The 21,346-nt window shown below is 36.3% G+C and overlaps 1 protein-coding gene across 20 annotated transcripts in view; it reads right to left on the reverse strand.

Annotated features, from left to right (window-relative positions):
* NCOA2 (nuclear receptor coactivator 2) overlaps nucleotides 1–21,346 on the reverse strand; it is a 321,186-nt gene that overhangs the window by 202,461 nt on the left and 97,379 nt on the right. For 16 of the 20 annotated variants that reach the window (XM_064267803.1, XM_064267802.1, XM_064267801.1 and 13 more), the window contains one exon: nucleotides 6,122–6,178. The exons of 1 other annotated variant lie outside the window; for it this stretch is intronic. The gene's annotated coding sequence lies outside the window, so the exon portion shown is untranslated. Of the gene's footprint in view, nucleotides 1–6,121; nucleotides 6,179–7,790; nucleotides 7,872–21,346 lie in introns of all 20 variants that reach the window. 3 more of the 20 variants (XM_023545761.2, XM_064267798.1, XM_023545777.2) reach the window with 1 other exon arrangement.

Genomic DNA, 21,346 nt, shown 5'->3' on the forward strand with positions numbered 1-21,346 from the left:
TCAAATTTCTTACTCTCCAAGAAACATCCTCATGAATTTTAAAAATATTTTTTAAATTAAAGCAATTCTAAATTGTCTTATTCCAGAATTTAAATTAACCAGAAGAATCAGATGCCTTCCCCCCATTTCAGGTATACTTTTGAGCAATACACTATGCTTACTAACAGCACTGCTCTTGTCTGTCCATATGGAAATCACAAGGCCACAGTTCTACATGAAGACTGCCTGGGCGCTCAGTGATTGTCTCGCCCTCACGAAGCACAACACACTTCACTTCATTAGGTGTGTTGCCTTGCCAAGACCACATTTTGAAAGCCCTGCTAACTCTATGTCAACAGAACTGATGATGGACAGTTTTTCAGTTATTGTGGCTGTTGCCTTAACCTCTACTAATGTAGCCCAATTAAGTCTTTTAGTTTTCTGACACAACTCAGAAACCAACTTTTTTTTTAACTTCCTAAAAAAAAAAAAAAAACCCAGAAAGCCAAAATTCAAGGTAAAAATATCAAAGAAATACAGAGCTAAACTTGCATTGGCATTCCATTTCTAGTTCAATAATTTTTGGTAATACAAGCATACCTCCCAATTATTCTTTAAACGTCCCACAGTACCCAGCACAGGCTACAGAATATTAACGAATATTTCTGAAAGAAAGAAGGATGGAAGGAAGGTGCAATGGAGGGATGGGCTGATGGCAAAAGAAAGAGAGAAGAGAGAAAAAAAAGTTTTAAGTGCTAAATGAATTTAATTTCATAAGAAAAAATAAGAATGTGTTCACATTAATGTGTACATGAAAAAGGGAAGAAAGCAGAATAGTGAAAATTTTTTTAAAACTAGTCTTATAAATGGCTTCCAACTGTGTTGGTAACACACATCAGAGGACAGTTTTAACCTACCATTAAGTCCATTTTGCCCTGAATTCATCAGAAGATTCTACCAGTAGGACTGAGATTGCATTCCAAATAGTTAAATGACTGACGGCATTCCGTCAACTGCCAAAAAATTTGTTATTCTCCAGATCATAGTGCCTACCATGCTGACATCTGAAGGAAATACTACGAAAGTACTATATAAGAAAATGTGGGCAGGTTTTACCTAAAGTAGAAGAAATACAATAAAATATTCTAAAATTTAGTTTAGAGTAATACTTTCACGGGAAAATGCTTGAAGCCTCAGATCTGTAGCTCTTATCAAGCTGTCCGTCTTCGTGGAAATTTATACATCTCTCAGTTAAACCAGACATCTAATCACAAACCCTCTCACATTTATGAAAAGGGAATTCAAAATCCAACAGAAATTTGAAATGTACTTTCAACCATGTCATATCCAATACAGACATAATTCACTTTATCCTTTGACATGCTTAATACAATTTTTAGTAACTATAGGTTCACTATGAGTCAGAATCGACTTGACAGCACACAACTACAACATATAACAAGAAAGTGTATTAGTATTATGTGACATATACTATTATTTTACTGAAGAAAACTCCTTCCGTGTGTTAATGCTGAAAAGCTTGTCTCTACCTAGTATGTGGGAACAATTCTTTATCTACCCCTACCCTACCCTCTCACCCCAAACTCTCACCCCAAATCTTCCAGCAGAGAGAAAATGAACTTGTTAATAAACCAAAAACCAAACCAAATCCACTGCTGTGAAGTCAATTTGGACTCATAATGGCTCCATAGGACAGAGTAGAACTACCATTTGGGGTTTCCAAGGCTATAAATCTTTACAGAAGCAGACTGCCACATCCTTCTCCTGAGGAACAGCTGGTGGGTTCGAACCACCGACCTTCAGGTTTGTGGCTGAGAGCTTTAACCACTGTACCACCAGGGCTCCTTAAATAAACCTGAAGTATATACAAATCCAGTGATTTTAGCTTTCTATAGTGAAGGGAAATCACATTTCAAGTCTATGTTGTCAAGCAGATTTATCTAACTCTTGCTTCTGTTTTGACTATCAATTCCAAGTAAATTTTATTGGCTAGCTTTAAAAATGCTTAAAATGTGAGGCTGGAATGGAAATACTGACTTAGCTATAGATTAAAAAGCATAGTTCAGTCTGTTAAATAAATTTAGTCTTTTTAAACTCAAACTACAGAATTCCCTTTTCCGTATGTTCAAATCTGGAATTTGAATTTCCACTCATACACATAACCCCTTTTGGAGAGTTTAAGAAAGTATAATTAATCATGTTTTCCAATCAAAAATTTAAGGTATATTCAATCAAGTTGCCTTCAAGAATATTTCCTCTGTAAAAAAAAAAAAAAAATTTTTAATATACATTAAAAACCCAAAATATATTTATAAAATATTTCCTACTCAAGCATCTGGGGTCTTAAAAGCTTATGAGTGGTCACCTAAGATACTCCACTGGTCCCACCCCATCTGGAGCAAGGGATAATGAAGAAAATCAAAGACATAAGGGACCACAACTACCACAGCTTCCATCAGACTGAGTCCAGCACTACTAGGTGGTACCCAGCTACTACCACCAACTGCTCTAACAGGGATCACAATAGAGGGTCTCCAACAGAGCTGGAGAAAAATGTAGAACAAAAATCCAACAAACAAAAAAAGACCAGACTTACTGGTCTGACAAAGACTGGAGAAATCCTGAGAGCCCCCGGACACCCTTTTAACTCAATACTGAAGTCGCTCCTGAGGTTCACCCTTCAGCCAAAGACATGGGCACACTAGCACAGGGTCAAGGGCGAGAAGACAGGAAGGGATGGGAAAGCCGATAATGGGGAACCCAAGGTCGAGAAGGGGAAAGTGTTGACACATCATGGGGTTGGCAACCAATGTCACACAACAGTATTTGCATTAATTATTTAATGAGAAACTAATTTGCTCTGTAAACCTTCATCTAAAGCACAATTTAAAAAAATACGCAAAGTACATAAATAGACATTTTTCCAGAGAATATTCAAAAAAGAAAAAATTTCCTACTCACCATTGAACACAAACTGAATAAGTTATAGTTCTATTAAAACCAACTTTGCTCTACCTCGAGGCTGTACCATTTTATTTCTTAAATAACTGAAAAAATTTCCCCCCAAATATAAATTACTACATCTTGCAAGATAAGAGTTTTAAGTAATTCTATAGTCACTCTGGAAAATCTGGTGGCATACTGGTTAAGTGCTACGCCTGCTAACCAGAAGGTCGGTGGTTCAAATCCACTGGGCGCTCCTTGGTAACTCTATGGGGCAGTTCTACTCTGTCCTATAGGGTTGCTATGAGTCAGAATCAACTCGACAACAGTGGGTTTGGTTTTTTGGTTTTATAGTCACTGTATTTCATACAACCTGTTCTTTGTAAAAAAAAAAAAAAAAAAAACTGATTCATCCAACAAACCACAAAGCTAAAATTTCTAACATTGCAAGAGAGAAAGAATGCTGATTCACAGCATACCACATTTCTAATGGAAAAAGCAATCCAAATGGTTTCCCCTGTGCCACCTTCCCAAAAATTAAGTATGAAAGTTCCATAGCAGAACTTTAAATTGTTTACGTAGTCAATGCATTTCAAACGATCCATTACGTTTCACAATTTGAAAAAGAAGTTAAAAGTTAAGACCCGTAATGACTTGCAAATTAATTTTGAAGTCTTCAAATATGAACATGATTTGAGTAACCCTACTGCCATAAATAAGGAGCCCTGGTGGTGCAGTGGTTAAGAGGTCAGCTGTTCTAATACATCAGCTGCTCCTTGGAAACTCTATAGGGCAGTTCTACTCTGGCCTATAGGGTCACTATGAGTCAGAATTGACTCAATGACAATGGGTTTGGTTTTGGGTTATTATTATTATTTTTTTGGTAGCACAGTGGTTAAGAGCTCAGCTACTAAGGTTGGCGGTTCAAACCCACCAGCGGCTTCAGGGGAGAAAGATAGGGCAGTCTGCTTCCACAAAGATTTACAGCCTTGGAAATCCTATGGGGCAGTTCTACTCTCTCGTATAGGGCCGCTAGGAGTCAGAATCAACTCGACGGCAATGGGTTTGGGGTTTTTTGGTATTGCCGTAAATAGGAGGAGCCCTGGAGGTGAAAACAGTTAAGTGTGAGGCTGCTAACCGAAAGGTCAGGTGTTCGAATCAGGGTTTCAAACCCCTGCTGAGAATCTGAATTCTAATGAGCTCCTGGTTGGGAATTTGTACTGCCACCTTCAGATACACGAATCAGAATCTACATTTTAACAAGACCCCCCAGGTGATTTTTATGTATAAGTTCCTGGGAACTTGTCAGAAGCCCTAGTTCAAACCCACCAGCCACTCCATGCAGAAAGATGTGGCAGTCTGCTTCTGTAAATATTACAGCCTTGGGAACCCTACATGGCAGTTCTGCTCTGTCCTAACGGGTAGCTCGGAGTCGGAACTGACTCAACAGCAATGGGTTTTGGCTGTTTTTTTTTTTTTTTTTTTTTTTGCAGGGGTTGTTATTGCCATAAATAGGCTTGTATTTGGGGATATTTAAGCAGAAAATGAAGCTCAGTAGTTAAGATCAAGGTCTTTGGATTGGCAGACTGCCAATTAATTGATATGTCCTTGGAAAAGTCACTTAACCTCTCTGAGCTTCAATTTCCTTATCTTTTGTTTTGAAGATAAATGAAAAGCACTTACATGATACCTGACACAACACAGTGATAAATAAGAGTTGCTGTTATTAGTATTATCATTGAAATATCTTCAAGCTACATTTGTAATTAGATATGAATCACAGATCGTTGTATAATTCTAAAATTTTACTTAAAAAAAGAATTAACAGGCTTTCTACAAATGAAATATTATGGTGGGAGAAGAAGAGAAGAATCTCTGAAGAAGACAGGACAGACCAGAAAACAAAAAGATAAGTGTCTAATAACAGCAACCAGTATCTTAGAACACTTGAAGAAAATTTCCATGGATACGGGGAAATGGATGGTCAGCTTTTAAATTATGCCTATAGCTTGAATAATGAGTTCAAGCATCAATACACAGGACAGGAAAATAACTAAAAAAATTCCCCCAATTCAGAGACAGAAAGCTAATTAGGTAAGTTACATTTTATATCCAGTGACAGACAGTGGGAAATTTTTACTTATTTGGTTAACAGAGACTAAAACTGGACAACTGTCAAATCTACTTTACTATCTAGAAAAATAATACCAAACATATCCAGTGTTAACGTGATCTGGTAAGGAACTGGAAAGCTGCCATACCTGCTTCAGGTTTTTTCTTTACTTGATCATAAGAACCTTCTGGCATAGTGACAAAATAAATGGGGAAGAGGAAGAGATATCCTCTGAATTCTACCCTCATTCAGCATGCTTGAATATATAAAGTATCGGACACAGCTTATTTTTTGTAAGATTTAAGAGCATATATTTTAAGTATATAAATATAATTTCATATCCAGAAATAAGTAAAAAGAACTATTTCTAGTTTGAATATACATATGCAGAGTTCTATGACTGTGAATGTAAATATATTCTTAATATTTATTACCCGGTGACTAACATTTATTCAGCATTTACTATATATCAAGCACTATCTTAAGAGCTAAGAATGCTGTTTTGAACGAGACAGACATAATCCCAATGCTAGGGTGGTTATACTCTAGCAGGGGAGATGACAAAGAAATAAATAAAAATATACCATGTGGTAATAAATATTATGATAAAAATAAATCAAGATTACGTGATAAGGAGTGACTCAGAAGCTATTTCAGGCTGGGTAGACAAGAAAGGTCTGCTTATATTTTATGACAACTATCCCCTTAAGTCTGAGGTTTGCCTCCAACATTTAGAGTAACTCTTCTTTCTGATGCTTTGACTCTAATTTGGCAGGAGGTGAAAATTACTACTACCATTCAAATATTTTACATATAAAGATAAATGTGATCAATTTGCCAGGCTACGAAATTATAATCTGACTTATCAATGTATGTATTTAAAATAATGTGAAACATTTTGTTGCCTGTGCGTGCTTCCGAAATATACAGTGATCACTTGACATGGGCATTTTACCTTCTACTTTGAAATAAAAGTTACTACATTATAAACAGAATAATTTTTAAGAACTTGATTTTACTTAGAAATCCAAATATCCCAGTACAAAAGACTTCTACTTAACTCACCTGTGTCTGTACACAGTGCAGAAGATTTACAAATCTGTAGCCAAATCCAAGAGAAATCTGCAAAATAAACAAACGACCATCAATAAATTTTGCAGAATCCTGTTGGACTCCTTAAAGTAGACATGATTTTTACCACTGATATCTAACAATAATCATTAATTACCACCAACGTACAAGTAATGCTGTTGTTAGCTGCTGCTCAGTCGACTGCAACTCATGGCGACACCCCGTGTGCAGAGTGGAACTGCTGCACAGGATTTTCAAGACTGTGACCTTTCTGAAGCAGACTGCCTAGCCTCTGGGTGCATTCGAACCACCCAGCCTTCCACAGCTAGTAGTCCAGCACTTAACCCTTTGCACTATCACACAATTAATAATCATTAATAATACCTCTCCATTAAGTTGCATGGTGGATCAAGAGGTGGACTTGCTGCATTACTTCTATTTGTACAAGATAATGTGAAATACACAAGGCCACAATTCCTTGTGAATTATACGGTGTCTACTGTATAAATTTTGAGTTTCCGTCACATTATGCTTCCCTGTAACTGTTGTTTAATCACTAGTCTTCCCCACCAGACGGAGGCTGGTGAAAGCAGATGCCCCAGTTGCCCCTTTCTGCACTGCATATCTGGGGCTTGCACAGCACCCACAACCAAGTACACACAGTAAATGGTTGTTGAATAAATACGTAAATATAATTCAAAAACTGATCATAATTTGCTGATACTGAGAGTTTACCTATATGGAATTTTACGCCTGAAATTATGGAAACGAAAACCTGTGTCGTAATTGCTTTAAAGAAAAAACTACAAACGTGACTGAATAATCTGTTATTTCAAGAAATGTCTTGATAGGAGTAAAATGACACTATCTATGAAAACCATAACAGTTTGCAAGAGAAAAGGTGGGTAAGAAAAGGAAGAATTGGACACTTTCACTAAGAGGACAACTGTTCACCAAGTTTCTTTTAGGTCTTTATCTCTGAGGGCAAAGAGCTTAACCAGACGGACTTGGAGCATTTTATCTGATAACTTCCACTGTATCAAAGAAGTTTGTTTTCAAACCTGTTTCTAAACTTCTTTAATATGAAGACAAACTATGTGCTTATGGTATTTCATATGCATTAATGTTTACCACACGTATATATTTTATGGACAAGAAAAACTGGTTGATTGCTACTAGTAGTGGTGCTGAGATTTTTTTTTTTTTTTTTGGACCATAAAATACTACTAGACTTAATCAGCTTCAAGGAATGTTTTTACATCTGAGCCACATCAGTCAGTACTAATTTACACTTTGATTTTATTACCAAATTTAAAACAGTATTAAATCTTTTTAAAGCACTTTACTCTTTAGAATAATAAACAGAGCCCTAGTGGCACAGTGGTTAAGAGCTATGGCTGCTAACCAAAAGGCTGGCAGTTCGAATCTACCAGTCACTTCATGGAAACCCTCTGGGGCAGTTCCACTCTGTCCTATATGGTCACTGTGAGTCGGAATCAACTCAATGGCAACAGGTTCCATTTTTTTTTTTTGGTTTTAGAAGCAGGAAAAAATTAATTCAATTTACAAAGTACCATTTTGCTAGGGTAGTGGAAATATTTATTTCATACTCTAAGAGGTCTAAAGGGGAGAGAAATAGAAAGCTTTGTATTTTGATTTTTACCAGGATTTGCTCGGTCTTGAGATCATCATATGTAATGAAATATAGCTAGTCAGAGATGATTCATGAAAAACAAACAGGAAGCTGTATGCAAAACAAGAAGTTATCACACTAAGTAAAACGAATGAATTCTACTCATGTGGCAGTCAGTAAGTAGTGTTCAATAAACTTATTTTTATTTTTATGTAATAATCAAACCAAAAAAACATTACTGTCAAGTCAATTCTGACTCATAGCGACCCTGGAGGACAGAGTAGAACTGCCCCGAAGAGTTTCCAAGGAGCACCAGGTGGATTCAAGCTGCTGACCTTTTGGTTAACAGCCGTGGCATTTAACCGCTATACCACCAGGGTTTCCTTTTATGTAACAGGAGTCCTCAATTCATTCTAGCACTACTCAGGTAAATTACGCACTTTTCTGGCCTACTTAAGCCCATTATAATTCTATACCAACAACAAATTCACTCAAGGACATCACACTATGCAACAATCACAAGCTAAAAGTTACACTGTAGGGATGATACTGAACGATTACGACTTGATCTATACTATTCTTATATTCATCGATATGCTAATATAGCATGAGGCAACAGTACCAATGCAGTCATGCTAAAAAAAAATGTATAGGTGACAAAAAGAACATTTTTTAAGTCCACAGTATAATATGGTATATTGGCGTGTAACATTTTAAACAAGCGGAATTAATAAAAGACAAACACAGAATAACAAAATGCTTTATAAGTTACAAGGGAAAATAATCAATGCTCTATAACAAATAAGCATCCCACTACTCTTTTATCAGTCTTGATGGTTTTCATAAAAGCCCCTCTAGGAATGGGTTTCAAAAGGAAGAGATAAAACGGACACAGCCCTGAGCCTGGCAGAGACAGAAGGCAAGATAGAAACTTGTTAGTAAAGACAGAATGGAGTATATTTAAGCATTTGGCTGCTAATTGAAAGGTTGGCTGTTGGAATCCACCAGCCACCTCGCAGGAGAAAGACATGGCAGCCAGCTTCCATAAAGGTTAAATAAACACACAAAAATGCCCCAAACCTACTGCCATCATGTCATTCCAATTCATAGCAACCCAAGAGGACTGAGAAGAACTGCCCCCTAGGGTTTGAAAGGAGTAGCTAGTAGATTTGAACCGCTGACCTTTTGTTTAGCAGCTGAGCTCTTAACCACTGCACCACCAGGGCTCCTGCTAAAGGTTATACTACAGCCTTGGAAAGCCTATGGAGCAGTTCTACTCTGTCCTATAGGGTTGCTATGAGTTGGCATCGACTGGACAGCAATGGGTTCCGGGTTTTTTTTTCCCTATTACTACCACTGCATGGGATAAAAAGATATACTTCCTTTCCACACAGTACATTGTTACAAAGCTTTGTGGAATAGTTGAAATGAGCTAGGGTTTATCTTCATCAGATGGAACAGGTTTACCATATAAATGATACTGATGTTATAATATCGTAGCGGTAGCTGGTATGTGACACCTAGGGAATGTTATTGGCATTCAAGTATAAAATAAGGACAATATCCTCCTTGCAGCATCTTGGAAGTATTAAGTGAGATAATTATATAAAGCACCTGGTGGTACACAGTTGGCATTGTAATTATGATCCTGCCCCAAAAAAAAAAAAAAATCCTCTTAAATGCTGCTGGCTATGACAGGAAACTCAATAAAATGCTCAGAAAGAGAAGCTTCAAGCCTACCCCACCCCAGAGTCCATGCACGCTTTTACCCAGGAAACTGTTATGGAAAGTCACTGTGTTGATAGTGATCTCATTTTACCAACTTGATGTGAAAAACAAGACTGCAGCGATGTGTTCGACCTGAAAACTACTTTCTGGAGGTTTTTAGTACAGTAACAAGGATAGCAAAATACAACACTCCTTCTGTCACTCCCTACATCCTACACTACTGGCAGACACCGTTAATGGACCTTAGCATTCTTTTTTGCTGAGCTTCAATGTGGCCTCACAATTTTCTAAAAGTTGTCACCAATCAAAGAAAACCACGGCCAACTGATTAGAAGTAGTGTTCGAATGAAAGTATATTGGCCAACTCAACCAACTAACTCAATTTTTGATGGAAAGCTGAAAACATGGCACACACGTATGGATAGGGATTACTAACCAAAAGGGGAGCACTACAACTGCCATACTTTCCCTTCACGTTCCAACATAGGTCCTACATCGGTTTTCTTGTTATTCAGCCAGCACCACCTGAGTCAACAAGCCAGTCAGGCAGCTTGACAAAGTGAAGTGGACACATGGGGAAAGCAAGAAAAGACTAAGGAAGAAGTACTGCTAAAATTACTTGAGATTTTTCAACAGTTCCAGTCAAGCACATCTGAACATACACCCTTAAGTGTGCACCCATAATGTATGATTAGTATAATAATTCACTTTTTTTTGTTCAAACAATAAAGCATGAAATACAGCTTTAACTCAGCATGTTTCAAATCGTATCTATAACCTCAAGAGGAATGCTGTATTTTCAAGACTTAACTTTGAGAACTATTTCAGATTATTCAACAGAATAGTCTAATTTGTTTTATATATGTGTGTGTGTATTATATATATATAAAACGCAAAAGTATCCTAAAATATTGTTCTCATATTACTTTTAATATTAAAATCTCAATGTTGTTGCACTGCAAAAGCCTTAATAGTGTAAATAATGTGAACCAGACATGCAAGGTAAAATTATTCCCCAATCATTGCGTTGATAGTGCTAAAAATAAGCGTCTAGGCCACAGAGAAGAACAATTTACAAGTTAATTAACTTCTATATATACTTCAGACAAGCTTACATTTTCTTTCTTTTTTGAAGGGTTATATCTTCACTGCAGACCATTAGTAACTCTCAACTAACGAAACTATTCAACAACCAATTTTCATTTTTCAAATTCTTTTTTAAGAGGGTCAGCAGTATCATGTCAAAAGCCCCTTAAATAACACTTAGCCCTTGTAACTTAAGTATAAACATCAGCTAGTCTTCTAATTTATTCTTTGTAACTACTCATTTTGTCTATTAATACATATAATCAATTTAACCAGAAAAATTTTAGTTTACTAAAGCTGATGATTAGAATTAATTGAAAGCACATCTTAAGATGTTCATTTTCTATTTTAATTCAATTTAACAAAATGCTTCAGCTAATACAATTAATCATAAGTTAAACAAGTAGAGATTTAGGTTTATAATTTCATCTAATAACTTTTCATGCATGCTAAGTGTAAAAAAAAAAAAATCCTAAACCACAATTAATAGATTTAGAGACAGAAACATCAGTTGAAGAATTCCTACGCTACGGTTCACATATGTAATTGCATACACAATTGACAGGTGTGATACAGGAAAAAATAATGTACCCAATAAAATTCACAGATCTCATTACGACCATTTCTTTCAACATTACCTCTTATCTACCATAACCAAAAACCAAATCCAATGCCGTCGAGTCCACTTCCAACTCACAGTGACCCTACAGGACAGAGCAGAATTGTCCCATAGAGTTTTTAAGGAGCGCCTGGTGGATCTGAACTGCTGGCCTTTTGGTTAGCAGCCACAGCACTTCACCACTACGCCATCAGGGTTTCCCATCTAACATAGTCACAATCAATACAGGAAAGCAGATACAGTAAAGCCCTAACTCTCCAAAGACTAGTATTCTTGATCAGAGACAGACCTAGAAGAAAAATGAATCTCGCATTTGTAGTTAAATGTACAAGGCTCGGATTTTGGAAACAACTAAAGATACCAGATTTGGAATCACTAACCTGAAAACGGAAACCCTGGTAGCACAGTGGTTAAGAGTTCGGCCGCTAACCAACAGGTCGGCAGTTTGAATCCACCAGGCTCTCCACAGAAACCCTATGGCGTAGTTCTATCCCATAAAGTTGCTATGAGTTGGAGTTGACTCGACGGCAACAGTTTTTAATCTGAAAATAGCACTGAATTCATAAAATGGTTAAGATCCTGCAGGGAGAAGATATAAAGAAAGGAGAGCTGGAAGTCTGAAACTAAGCCGTAAGGAGCTCCTCCAGATAAAAAATATGTAAAAAAGGAACAGGCCAAGAGAATGAGAAGAAATTATCTAAGAGGTAGAAGGAAAACCAGTACAGACAAGTATTGTAGCATCCAAAAGGAAATAATTCCAAGGAGAAGGTGGTCAACATTGTTCAATGCTACTGAAAATTAAAGTTTCTATTTGATTTTGTTGCTGTTGGGTACCGTCAAGTCGGTTCCAACTCATAGCAACCCTACGGACACCAGAATGAAACACTGCCAGGTTCTGTGCTATCCTCACAATCGTTGTTATGGTTGACCCCGTGATTGCAGCCACTGTGTCAATCCATCTCCTTGACGGTCTTCCTCTTTTTCGCTGACCCTCTACTTTACCAAGCGTGATGTCCTTCTCCAGGGACTGGTCCCTCTCAATAACATGTTCAAAGTACATGAGATGAAGTTTCACCATCCTTGCTTCTAATGAGCATCCTAGCTGTACTTCTTCCAAGACAGATTTGTTCAGTCTTCTGGCAGTTCATGGTATATTCTATATCCTTCACCAACACCATAATTCAAAGGCATCAATTCTTTGGTCTTCTTTATTAACTGTCCAGCTTACACATGCATATGAGGTAACTGAAAACACCATGGCTTGGGCTCAGGCACACCGTAGTCTTCAAGGTGATATCTTTGCTTTTCAACACTTTAAAGGGATCTTTTGCAGCAGATCTGCGTAATGCAATGCATTGTTTCACGACTGCTGCTTCCACAGGTGTTGACGATGGATCCAAGTAAAATGAAGTCCTTGGCAACTTCAATCTTTTCCCCATTTATCATGATTAATTGCTTATTGGTCCAGTTGTGAGGATTTTCATTTTCTTTAGTTACGGTACAATCCATACTGAAGGCTGTGTGTGGTCTTTGATCTTCGTCAGTAGATGCTTCAAGTCCTCTTCATTTTCAGCAAGCAAGGTTGTGTCATCTGCCTATCGCAGGTTGTTAGTCTTCCTCCAATCCTGTTGCCCCATTCTTCTTCCTACAGTCCAGCTTCTTGGATTATTTGTTCAACATACAGATTCACCAAGTATGGTGAAAGGATACAACTCTGATGCATTTCTTTGTTATGTTAATGAGGATATATCTGTGTAGGTTGTGTTCTAAACCTAATCACTTCTGAGTTATAAAAGAGCAGATTAGACACAGGAGCTAGCACAAAGGGGGCGTATGGGGGGGTGCTATATGCCATGTGAAGATCACCAAGGAACTGAGGAACACGGGGCTACCGATGCTGAAAGAGACAAGGATCTTCCCCCAGAGTTGACAGATTCTTCCCCCGTAGCCAGTGCCCTGAATTTGGACTTCTAGTCTCTTGAACTGAGAGAAAATAAATTCTATTCTTTAAAGCCATCCACTTGTGGTACTTGTGTTACAGCAGTACTAATAAAGTAAAACAACAAGTAAATGGAAAGAATGACTTGGACACAGCATGGACAAGGATAAGGTCTTATACATCTTTGGTTAAGAAGACAACATGCTTCTGGGACTAGTGACTTTTAAACAACTTTCCTGCAGAAGTTCTGGGGCTTTAATTAGGGTGCTCAGTCCAAAAATTTACACAATAGTAGTCTAACAGTTACAATCAGTCCTTCAAAAATATAAAGGCCCAACACACTATCAGTAGAATTTTAGCTGCTTTTTCCTAAATAGTGTGGATGATTTTTGTCCTGAATGTCTCCCCTCATTTTCCTTGAAATAAGAACAACAGTTACTGGAGCCTACTTTATAGTCCAGAATAGTGGCAAAGGATTTTCATATAAAATCAGTTTATTTTTCACAATAAACTAGTCTGTGAAAAACTTCAATTTTCCTTAATAAAATCTAGGCCCTCCAAATACTAACAATAGAGAAAGGATATGCACCTGGGAAGAGAGAGTAGGTCTGTGAATCTCACCCTCTAAGAAATTCACCTTTTCCTTAGGTTTTTCTCCCTAAGTACTGCTGTTAACGACCACTCTGACTGGCACAAAGTGCATGAGCACTTTGGACTTCATCAAAATGAAAATATTTTGTGCATCAAAGAACTTATTAACAAAAGAAAGAGTCAACCAACAGAATGGGAGAAAATATTTGGGAACCTGTAACTGATAAGGTTTTATATCCAGAATATATAAAGAGTTCCAACCTTCAACTCAACAACAAGAAAAAATCCAATTTAAAAAATGGACTAGGAATTGAATAGATATTTCTCCAAAGAAGATATACAAGTGGCCAATCAGTACATGAACAGATACTCAACGTAAGTAGTCATCAGAGAATCACGATTCAAAACCACAGTGAGATACTACCTCAAATCTACTAGAATAGCTGTTCTCAGAAAAATGGAAACAAGCGTTGGCAAGGATGTGAAGAAACTGGAACGCTTTTGCACTGCTGGTGTAAATGCAAACTGTAACTCTTTTTGAGTTCGCTTCCTCTTTGAGGGCCTGCTTCTTCCCCAGATCATTGTCACCTTCAATCCCTACCTCCGGCAGAAGAGGTCACATCTATTCACAGTATATGACAACATCCAGATAATCATCAATTAAATAGAGTAAACATTCATTTTAAAAAAATACCCATGGAATATTTGGGAGGGTGTGAAAGGAGTGTCTCCTTAAAAGGAAGATGTTATACAATACTCATTTTATAACCATGAGGTAACATAATTTGTCTAACGCCAAAGAACTTGTGATAGAGCTAAATGTCAAATGCAGGTCCATCTGACTCCAAGGACCCATGATTTTTCTACTTTTCCCACTAGGCATGAACCCACTAAAAAACAACAGTAACAAGAACCAAATTAATTAAAAAAAAAAGTTGAAAACAGCTCACATGTGTGTATAATACCTGTGCTCATGGCTGAAATTTTACAGTACAGATAAACGAGTTATTTTTGTTTAAAAAAAAATTACAATTTCATACGATACAATTAAATATATAAATATACTTCAGATTTCTAGAAAGAAAATGCTATTCCAAAAGCAGCACCAAGGTACAAAGAGAAAGCTTTGCAACTCACTGTACTGAGCAATGGGGAGCTTACTCTTGGAGAATGCAATTAGTACCTGTTCATATTTTTATGGTCTATCTATATGATTTTTCCATCTTGTTAAACAATTAAAAATGCAATTTTTCATTTTACTATGTGCCTAAATTCTATATTAGGGAATACAGGAGAAAATTGGATCTTATGGCAAAGGTTATTATTTTGAATAAAAATTTTAGAACTGAAAGAAACTTGGAAATCATCTATTTCAACTACTCAGTTTTATCGATGAGAAACTGAGGCTTCACTAATAACAACAACAGTGCTTCTCCCAGTTATGCTAGCAGCGTTTCTCTGAACCCTGGAACAACTATTATTCTAAAAACTTTAACCTAACCATCATATGTTAACCAGCTGCTATGGAAATCATCATCGAATATGTGTCAACCTTCTGAACTCAGAAGGGTAATATAACACAAAAGGTGTAGAAGGGGCTTGTAACTTAGTGTGAATCTAGGACTTAAGGATAAAATATCTAACGATAAAATTGATGTGCCTTCTGACAACTTATGATACAGAATAACAAGTAGAGCTACCTTTTCTTAAGCTCCAGGTGCCAGTTACTCTGCTAGAAATTTTATTTCTAATATTTCCCATAGATAGGCACTTATTAATTCCATCTGGCAGATGAGGAAACTGAAGATCAGAGAGTCTAAGTAATTTGCTTAAGTTAAACCAGAAAGATGAAGAACTAACAGGTGAATTCAGGCCTGTCTGAATACAAGGCCTCTGCTCCTCCTCTGTCACGTCTATCCTAGGTCCCTTAGCCAGGCTCCACCCCTCTGCACTTCTGCTCCACTCATTTCATCCCTCTTCCCCGGAAAAAGGGATCTGACATCAAGAAGGCTCTTTTCTAACACCCAGGCATTACAAAAAGAGCCACAAACAGCAATTCACCAAGAGACACTATCAATGAATTACCCTAAAATGCTTTACTACCCAGAATATTCAATTCCTGGTTTGGATGCCTCGGAACAGCATGGCAGGCCTGGGAATCCACTTCCGAAAAATCGGCCATTAAAATCACTATGGAGCACAGCTCTACTCTGACACACATAGCATCACCCTAAGTCAGAATCAACTCAATGGCAACTGGATCCTTATGTAAGCAAAGAAAACGGAAAAAATAATGATACTATAGGAATAAAGAGAAACGCGAAAAAAAGGATTGTGTCAAATGAGAAACTTTAACATAAAAAATTGCATTTAAAAAAGAAAATAAAACAATTCTAAAACTTAAAGTGGGAGAAAGCCAGGAAATCCATCTACGATGGCTTGATTTTTTCTTCGAACTGGGAGTCCTCGTACATACACTCATATGTCCCTGCAGTATCTGTGAAATGTTCTGATTTCATATTTTCATTCTGATGACAATCTAGAACTATTTATTGCATACACATTCTGAATCATATGGATGACTGTTATGTAGATAACTTACTGCCATGGGATTTCAGTGCTTGTGTTAGAGGCTAGTATTCTTTTATTCCGTTACTATTAAGCCTTGAGAGATTAAGGAGTTGAGTGTTTCTAGAAGTTCAAGCGAAGAAAAATGATGGGGGAGATCTGAAGTATCTTCACACAGCTAACGGTAGTACATGCTGAACCCTATGAAACCTGGGCTCAGTACATGGTAAGCAGCAATTTCAGTACAGCCAAACAACATCACATGGTGCTGTTAATTTAAATTTTATTGATTTGGTAGCTTTGTTTATATTTAGTTAGCAAACCTGTTTTCATTTTATAGGTCCTAATGAAGCTAAAAATCTTCAGCACTGAAAAAGAATCTAGTGACATATACTAAACTGGCTGCTTTTCACAAAGGCCATTACCCAAGTTAATTTTCCCCATTATTTACACAATAAATACGGCTATAAAACATGCATCAAAAACAATATTCGTACACAGGTTTTGTTTTTCAAAAATTCCACTGACAAAGTTAAGTCCGTATCAGTAGTTTCTAAAATATGTCTCCGAAGCGTAGCTTGAGAACAAAGTTTTTACAGGTTTAAACCTAAATGAAAAAAAAAAATGTAGCGCTTCATTTTCCTATAAAGCTAAATTCATTAAATTTGAAGGATTCTCCCTTATTATGAGATTATGACCTTGGTACTAGAGAATTAAATTTTCCCTTTTTTTGTGAAATGGTGCTGCTGGTAGTGCCTTCTTGTATATTTTTCAATTTTTTTCCACAAAAAAAGCTAGCCTTTCATGGACATAACCAACAATTCAGATCAAATTAAAACAAAGACCAACTCAGAGTGACTGAGAGTTTGAGTTCCTCGAAGAGGGGGAAGTAAAGATTGAATCAAAATCCTTCTAAAGGTCACTTGTAGTTTGTAGTATCTAACCATGCTTTTGTTAACTGTAGTATATAATAAAATGTATGGGTTCTCATTTCACACTATAAACTCAAGGCATGCGTAACTAATCCTTTTTATTTTTTCTTCATAAAATATCAGGCTAAAGGACCTTTTAAAGATATTATTACAAATATGCTCAGCAGATCTTTTCTAAGTACTGCAGTCAAGATTCTGGGACCTAGAGTGGGCAAAGCAAGTAAGGTCAGTAGTAAGCGGTTGTTTTAACAAGATTTATTTCTGTCTAGGTGTGCTACAGTTTAAACAAACACACTATTTCAGTGACTAAAATAATTTTAACTGCTTCTTTTATTAAAGCACGGACAATCTAACCTTTCATAATATTATTCTCAGGGTACTAAAATTATTCACACTTTTTCTATTTACAGCATTTCTCTATTCAAACTTCATATGATGCTGAAAAGAATACACATTGAGAAAATTATTCAACTAAGTATTTTTAAATACAGGAAAACGTTTGATCTCACATTATAAAAGACTAGAACGGTAAGTAACTATGTTTATGGCCTCTTGGGCAAAAGACCCCAGTTTATCTCTTAAAATCATCAGCACCGAGTATGATGCTTCTGTAGAAAGTACTAGCCAAGTGTTTGTTGACTGGTGGTAACACATTCATTTCCCAGTTATTTTTTAAGTGTGGCCAATAAAAACAAGCAATGCTATTTTCTGTCTTAGTAAATACTTGAGGCAAAGAAAAGAGAATAACATTTAAAAAAATGATCACAAAGAAACAAACCTGTCCTTTTTATTTTCTCTTCAAAACATTAAGTGATATTGTGGTGGGGATACGTGTTAACAAATTCCATGCCTTAAACCTAAAAAAGGTAAATATTACTTAATAAAACAGTAACCTAAATTGTAAACTGACTTGTGTTTAACTTTTCTCTCGCGATTTCAATTTTAACACATTACATGGTAATTTGTTAGAATTTCTTTTTTAAAACATCACACAAAAGAAGAAAAAGTTATCAGTTTTCATTGCTAAAATGCAGCCCAGTAATATTTTATCCATAATATACTGTGAAAGTCAAAACAGAGTACTAAACAAGGATATAATCAAGAATTTATAAATGCTAGTACTAACATTCCATTATAAAAGTAACAATTATCTGGGAGGATGATGGTCAAGGATATGTGGCTGAACAGACAATTTATTGTTCTCTTATACACTGGTGTAGAGACTGGCCCAGCATCAGAGCATTCGTCAGGGGGCCCCCACTGTCTTCCTGGATCATACTGTAAGACTCAAGTTCAATCACTTAACATTTCTAGGCCTCAGTTTCCTCAATGACTTAATGAGAGAGCGACACAGTTATCTTCAAATTCCTCTTTGGCTCTAAAAAAAATCTCCTATCCTCAAGAGCTATTAGCCTAAACAAATAAAAAAAAAATAGGGTTGCCTAATTAAGGTGCAATTATTTCCCTAATCTTACACTAAACACTTTACAAGTTTCTAACTCCCACAGATAAATTTTTTTCTCTTTATCTTTAGAAAAACCCTGTTAGGTAGCTTGAGTTTGTAATTACCATGCATATTAGGTAAGCGCCAAAGGAGAGTGGGGGCTCTACAAGGTTATGTGATTCGATTAAAGTCATCCAGCCAACAAGTCTAATAGTCAGATCTTCTGACCCTAACAGACTGTTCAAAAGAAGTTTCCTGAAAAAGTCACTTTTAAAACCATAAGATCTACAAAATAAATTATATACCTGTAAGAACACACACACACACACACAAAAAAAATTTTTTTTAAGAACACAATTTTTGACCTGAATGTCTCAAAACTATTTTCAACATTCGTGGAGTAAGAAAACCCCATGTTCTTAAAATATTACCACATATCAGAGTTTCCTAAATTGATCTGTTGTTGTTGTTGGGTGCCTTCATGTTGATTCAGACTCACAGTGATCCTATGTGACAGAGTAGAACTGCCCCACAAGATTTTCTTGGCTGTAATCTTTAATGAAGCTGGGTGGGTTCGAACTACCAACTTTTCAGTTAACAGCCAACCATTTAATACTTTGCACCACTAGGGCTCCCTCAGAAACTGAGACTTCAAATGTAAGTGTACAACTTTGTACGTAATTATCAAAGACAGATAATTTCGGAGAAATGTTCATCAGAGAAGTAAGATTTGAACCAGTCTTATGCTATTATCTCTGTCATCTAGGGTCACTATGAGTCGGAATCAACTCCACAGCAGTGGGTATGCTATTATAGGAATTTATGCCTAAAATCAGAACCAAGCCTTAACAGTTAAAGCATAAAGGAAATTACTTACCCAACTGAGCCCCAGTTAACCTAAGAGTAACATGGCAGAAACTTCGTGGTTTTTACACTATTTATAAAACAGAAAACTCTGAGGCAAAGGCTAATTAGCTAATCTGAGTTTATCTTGTGTTCACGGTATTCTAACACTAGATGAATGTATTTAAATCCCAAAGGAATTAGACAACATTTCTAACTCTTCCTCCAGACTACTATGAGTTCTCTAAAAAAAATTAACCAAACACATTTTCTTTTTACTTCCATTTAATAATGATTTGCTAGTCCAAAAATACTTTCAAATGGCTCTGAAAACGTAAGGCAGCTTAAAAACTCAAGCTGTTTTTAGTAGTGGTATTTCAGAAGTGGTATAACTTACCGCTTAAGGCAAAGAGGTATGACTTGTCACTGGTAATAGTGGTAACATGGGAGACAGAAAAGGGCTATTTTGAGAAAATAATAGAGATTAAGGGTTCTAGACTCAAGCCTCATCCTTCCCCTCACGTATACAAAATTTAATACTTAGGTAATTCACAAGTCAAATTTCTGTTTTAAAATGAAAGAAATTATAGCAGAATAAATTATATATTGGTTATTAAAGGTACACCAAACAAAAATCTTAAGAACAGAAACAGTAGTGTTAAGTGGATGATTTTAGATATTTTAGTTACTTCCTAATGCTTATATGTTTACACAAGTTTACACAAGTCTCTCTCTCAATAACAACCATTTTAGAATTTAAAAGGTAATTCCATTAACCAGGCCATACACAGCTCTCAGATACAGAATAAATTTCTAAAGCCACTTCCTCATCCACAAATATAGGAAGAAGTCATATTTTAAAATAAAGTACAGAATACCACAAAAAGACTCACAAAAAGGTATCAAAGTATAGTATGCTTCACCAGACTATAGTTAACCTATTTCCAGCTATGGACTAAAATTATATAAAGCCAATTCTGTGCAAATGAGCTTAGACTCCAAGTGCTATTTTAAGGGATAATACAAGTCTAAAACCACTTAAGAAAATAATAACAAACAGCATTTTTTTAGAAGGTCACATTAAAAAGATGAGACTACCTAAATTCCATGATATAATAAGCCTCTATGACAGAAATAACTGAAGATATCTGCACTCTGTAGGCTGCTAAGCTGGAACAAAAACCCTGAAACATTTATGCACCTTCAGTTCACTTCAAGTAAGGCATTCTAAGTGAGGGTTTTGAAATGCTCTTTAAATATGGAGCTAGGCAGCACTTAGTTCCTAAATGTAAAATATAATTTAGAACAATAAGCCTGATGGAAAAGAGTCATACATTTAAGCATTCTGCAACTGTTTTTCATCAAAAGCTATGCTTATTTTTTTAATCTATTAAAATTTTATTATTATATGTATGAAGAAGATTTTTGTCCTTCTCAGCTGTGTAAAAGCGTGCCTTGTAACTTTGAGATTTTAACCATTTCACACTAATGTGTTCTCCTAAGGCAGACTACAAAAGTGCAGCTCTGGTCTGTTATCAGTGCTTCCCAGAGGGCGCTTCCTCCCAGTTTTCTTTCATTTTATCTAAAGGAAGAGCAGAAATGATAAACACCAAAATGAACTGACACTATTCACACCTACAAATCTGGGCCCTTTCATTTATTTGAATGCCCTAAATAAATCTCCCACATGTTCAATAAAACACTGGAAGGTAAACAAGTTTCCAGTGTGCTAAGAAGGGCAAAGAGTTGTATCTTATCATCACTTCTAGATTATATCTTACAGAAATGTTGTAAGATATCTGACACTGATTATAATAAGTTGACCACCTAGCTTGT

The sequence above is a fragment of the Loxodonta africana genome, chromosome 14 (genome assembly GCF_030014295.1).
Source record: "Loxodonta africana isolate mLoxAfr1 chromosome 14, mLoxAfr1.hap2, whole genome shotgun sequence".
Classification (NCBI taxonomy): Eukaryota; Metazoa; Chordata; class Mammalia; order Proboscidea; family Elephantidae; genus Loxodonta; species Loxodonta africana.